Genomic DNA, 6,000 nt, shown 5'->3' with positions numbered 1-6,000 from the left:
CTCCTTTATTCGGGCTTGGGACCGGCTGGAGAATAAAAATAAGGCTCTAAGCACAGTTTATTAGTGACATGCGCATGAGAAATCCTTGGTGGATATTGAGAAAGATATTTGAATAGTTTGGTTATTGAAGGATATTAATAATTGCATTTAAAATCGAGGGCGTGACAGGAGAATAAAAAAAATATTCAGAGAAAATTACTTTAAAAAAAAACAATTATCAACATGATTTTTTTGAATGACTAATGTTCTTGACATGATCTAACAAGTAGATGATTTCGATTATCTTTTATCTACTCAAGAAGAGCCCGCAATTAGAGGGATTAGATACTCGAAGATAAACTCCAGCTCTATTCATAGTACTACAAAGTGACTCTTTACTTTTAGAGCTCTGATAGTTTTTTTTTTTTTTATCGACGGCAAAAGAAGAGATTTTATTGATTGAATTGCCATTAGAAATTGAAATAAAACGTTGCGACGTAATCATATTTCATCAAAGATATTTTGCAACTCTTTTTGAAATTCGATCGAAATCCTTGTCTAGCTCCTCTTGATCATTGAGCAAAGATGTGTACAAACAAATGCAATCTATTATCTAAAATAATGTCGAACCGTCTAAAGTCAAGAATCAAATATTTTTTCTTATAAATATATAATAATTTTTGCAACATATTACTAGCTAGTGCATTAGAAGTGTCAAAATCTCACCTTTCAAGCTAGCTATATTAAATTAAAATATTCTTGTAACTTATTGCAAGTTGTAGAGTTTTATTTGACTGAGTAGTACTAAAAACGTGGGTTCTATGACTTCGCTCAAACATGTCAGAATATGGTAATAGTATTTCTTAAAGTTTTATATTAGATTAACCACTAATTCATTTAAAGGAGTGACAACTTTATATGAATGTGAGTATGTTTAATTAGTTTAACCATGAGAATAATTTATCTATAAATCAGCCGTGAGGTTAATTATTGTGTTTAATTAAGTATGTGTACTGAAGCGGCGCTCCCAAGAATAAAAGGACCGTGTGAAAAGTTGACAATAATACTCCAATCAAGTGGAGCTTGAGAAGTTTTTCCAATCTTTTTTTTTTTGTAATGCAAGATGTCTCGGGCTAGTTTACGCGTACTTCTGATTAATTCCTACAATTCCTCTCATGTACAGTCATTTCACACACTTACGCATGGGGTGAGGTGACCCTAGAAGTTGTTGGCAATAAGAATCGAATCTGAGACCTTATGATAGAGCAAACACTTAAATCTCAGGCCAAGACCATTTGGCCAACCTCGGTTTGTTTTTCCAATGTCTTAGAAGCACATAAAGCTACCATGTTAGCTAATTAATACATAATCCTATGTATATAATTATATAAAGGCATGCTTTGCGGCGAGTAGCTTCCCATTGCAACAAATGCATCCAAAACACATATGTTATCTACAACTTTACATTACATGTACTTTAAGGAAAGTGACAATTTAATCAAGAAGCAATCAAGAAGAAATTAGACGTATACGTGACATAGAGAGAGAGAGAAATATATTTAGAAAAGAGAAGAATCGGTTATTCTTTTACGACTAGTAAAAGAGCATACGTTAACATTATAACGACGAAAGCGCTGAATACCTTGGTTAGAAAAACGTTGTACGAGTGCCTACCTTAATCGCCAATATTTCACTCTCTCTCTCTCAAGAAATTCAAAAACCAGATGAAGAAAGTGGAGCCATGTGTGACGGATAAAAACCCAACTCTTAGATATTGGAAGCTCTATAAAGTCAAGAAAAAAGAAATTATATGCAGAGAGAGTTGAAGAATGTCAAGATGGAATGATTAAACAAAACCGGATCCATTTCCCTTTGCACAATTTCCCAACTTCACAGTCAGCTTCCATAGCCCCAAAAATTGACTTCACATGCCTCCCTTTCCGCTTCACGTGCAATGTATGTCATGATTCGGAATCAGAAATCCTGCGGGCCACTTTCTATAGTGCATTTTGCAGGGAGCATTCAAGCTGTTCACGAGTGTTTCAAATTGTCCGAATTTAAAATGGAATCGTTAAAAACACTTGTGAATGACCGTGATTGTGCCCTGCAAGATCCCGAGATCTAATTCAAAATTATCAACTAAGACTTGTGAGAGAGAGGGGGGTGGGGGGAGAGAGAACCAATTTTTTGTCTATGATTTAAGCTATGCTTCCTAATTTTTTTGTTAAGAAGATACTAAAAAAAGATTTTTTATCGAATATTAAGGAACAAAGAAAAATGATCAACCAAGACGTTAGGGGAAAATATAGATGTAAACTGAGAATCCTAACCCTGTCGGACCAAGTTCTGTCCTTAGTCACATATTAAAACTTCAAAATGTCTTGCGTTCGCGCTCTCAATCCTGATCACTCTCACGAATTTTAATAGTTTGAAATGTATTTCTAAGATGCTTTTACAATCGTGATCGCGCTCCCGCACGTGCACGCTGATTATGTGACTCAGGGTCCGTCCTTCGGTTTTAGGCCAAATTCCCATGTTGTTACGGTTTCGAATACAAAAGCCCAGGACTATATGCACTTGACACAAATTCCCTGACCAAAAACTCAACATTAATGTGTATATGTAGGTGTGCAAGTATGCGTACTTTCAGCGGAAATTGTGTAATTGTGGGATTTGTACACCCAGGCTCTGTTTGTTTCGATGTAAAATGTTTTACAATATAAAATATTTTTCATGTAAATTGTTTATTCTGAAAACAAACCTTAAATTTTTATTTTATGGTGTTTGGTTAGCACTTAAAAATATTTTAAGAAATTGACAAAATAGTATATATATATATAGAGAGAGAGAGGGCAGGCTTAATCGATGGAGAAATCTGAGAATATTAGAATTGAACATGGGTTAGGACGGGCGATTGAAAAAACTGAGCAATGAAAATTAAAATAGAGGGCAACGAGTTCATTTGAGAAAATAACTTATGGAAGATTTAAGGGTAAGTCATTTTCATCCAATTAATGAAAAATGTTTTACATGTAAAATATTTTCCTCATTTTTTACACAACCAAACACCAAAAAATAGATAAAACATTTTACCAGAAAATATTTTACACCCAAACAAACTGAGCCTTAATGTGTGAGAAAATGTTACTACTATTGTTTTGCACTGGGCCAACCCAGGATTTTGATAAAAGTGGGATCTTAAAGGCCTGCTGAGGGCCTCCACGTCCCTTCAAGGTCCAGCATAGGCCCGATGCGGCATGGCCTGTATTGCAACAGTACATGGGCCTACGGCCAAATTTCTATTCCTATTGTAGTGGACAAGTAGGCGATACCGAACCATATATCAAACAATCATTCTACAATCACACACATACACAGGATGCGAGAGTTCGGGTACATACAATGTGTAATTGATTGTGGTACTAGCACAATTGTTCGCCGTGCAACGACTCCAGTTTTCAATTATCGTCTAAATTTTTTTTCTTTCCTTCCATTACCAAAAAATAAACTCCACAGTTTATTTTTCAACCTGGGAGAGAAAGAGGACAAGATAGGTGTTGTTACTCCAAGGAGCTTTTTTTGTTTTGTCCTTATTATTATTTTATTTTATTTTGCGTTTTGTTCGTTTTGCGACAAACTTTTGTGGATAAATAGAAGTCATCTTTCAAATATCTCTTCTCACTCTTCAAATTTAGAGAACGCCCATTCACTCTTCAAACACCAAAATAGGATAATTCTCGAACACAAACACACTTCTCACACACACCCCTCTCAAACACACAAACCTTATAGAGTGAGCTCCACAACGTATTATGAAAATCCAAACCCTTTATTTTTGTAGGTCTTGACATACCAAAACAGCCTCTTTTTAAAAAAAATAACCGGATATGGGATGCTGAAGTTAACAACAGAGGAAACCATCCAGTGGCCCAGCTTGTGTATGTAGTCCTTGGGTTCAGTTAACCGTTGCCTCTGATTTGCATTTGAAACACGCCAATTCTAATAAACGATGCCTCATGAGATGCAAGAGAATGACAATTAGAATTAGGGAAACCACACCAATAGCACCTGCAAGTACTATGATTATGTTAGCCCATGTAGCACTTAAACCACCTTTCAAACAAGGATGCATTGAGCACGAAGACGGGTTTCCGTTGCAACCGCCAAGAGGCCCTCCGCAGAGCCCTTCGTTTCCAATGAAGCTGCTTTCAGCCATGTTCTGAAACAATCTGACCGAAGGCAACTGTCCGGAAAGGTCATTCATTATACGAGAAATTGCACACCAACAAGCTTGACAAATTACTCAACGTGATGGGAAACGATTCCCAGAATCCAGTAAAGACGCGTACAGATTAGACAACAAAAAATCGCAAAATCCTACAAGACGGAATTAGGATTTTACCACAACTCCCGCGTCACGAACGCTAGTTGAACTTGTTACAGCACACCTTGCTGTATGCCACTGTAGGCATGTAAAAATTCTAGCCTATCACAAATCGCCACGTGTTGCTAGGGCATACAAATTGGCCAATCAAATGCTGCCAAGTGCCTGTAAGTCAAAGTCAAAATTTCATGGATGGGCCAATCAAGTGATGCCAAGTGTCCGTGGTCAAAAGTCAGAGACATGTAAATGGACCAATCAAATGGTGCCACGTGTCAAAATGACACAGTTATTATTTTATCAAGTCCGGCCAATCAAATTAGGCTAATTGGTGAATAATAATTTATCTCATTATATATAATTACCTTTTTTAAAATAAAAAGAAAAGAAAGGTAATTATCAAATAATTATTATTCCTTTTTCAACAAAGGAAATAATTAAAGAGATCAATAAGAAAGGTTAGAGTTGGAGTCTCCACCCAAATCCTTATAAATAGAGGTGCTCCCTCTCATATTTTTTCCATCTGCACATTGAAGCACACAAGCTCCAGAGCTTTAAAGATCAAAGCCCTCAAGCCCTTCAGAAGTCTTCAAGTCTGCATCCGACAAGAAGGTTCTTCAGATCAAAGCTTCAAAGCTCCGAAGAACAATCAAGTCAAGCCCACATCAAACAAGACGGTTCTTCAGATCAAAGTTTCAAAGCCCTGAAGAACGCTCAAGTCAAATCTCCATCATCAATTTCAAACTCCAGAACTCTGAAGATCAAAGCCTCCAAGCCCTTCAGAATTTGCATTCATCCATCACACACAAACTTCTAGAGTTCTGAAGATCAAAGCTGTGAAGGCCCTTCAGAATCTTTCAAGTCCACATCAAGCTAGACGCTCTTCAGTTCAAAGCATCCATGCCCTAAAGAACGTTCAAGCCAAGTCCACCAATCATTAGTCTCCTTCAACCAAATCGAAGAAGATCTCAAATACCCAATTTGGGACCAAGCTCTGAAGCCCTCAAAGTCGCATCTCCTTCAACCAAATCGAAGAAGATCTCAAATACTGACTTGAAAAGAAGCTCCAAAGCCCTCAAGTCAATATCCACAAATCCGTCATCTTTTTCACCTAAATTGGAGAAGATCAAGCAATTCAACTTGAGAAGAAGCTTCAAAGCCCTCAAGTCAAAGCCCAACAAAGTCGCCATCATCTTCGCAAAGACTACAGAAGATATCGCCGTTCAAATCGAGATCAAGCTATCAAGCCCTCGTTTCAACATCCAAAGAGAAGAATCAGAGGATTAATTTTCTTTGAAAATCGCATCAGAGATTGTAACCCTAAATTTCTTAAATTAATAAAATTGACTTATTCAGCATCTTTCCGTCTTTTCCGTAGACTCGAAATTTGTGTTCAACAGCCACAAATACTGAAGTGTAAACTCTATCGTGATTTGTTTGCTCTCTCTAGGTCTCTCGCTATTTCGTGAATAATAGAAAAACCAAGTTCCTGACCTAGAGAGCATAACGTGAATATATTGGTTACGATAGGGACCTGAGAAGTAATAAGTTTGGGCTCCCAGTGTAAATAAGAAACCTTAATCGATTCTATTTCTTATTTTACTAATTATAATTCACCCTACTACAGAATTATAATTACA

Source organism: Rhododendron vialii, chromosome 2a, assembly GCF_030253575.1.
Source record: "Rhododendron vialii isolate Sample 1 chromosome 2a, ASM3025357v1".
Taxonomy (NCBI): Eukaryota; Viridiplantae; Streptophyta; class Magnoliopsida; order Ericales; family Ericaceae; genus Rhododendron; species Rhododendron vialii.
Note: the sequence above shows the minus strand (reverse complement) of the source record.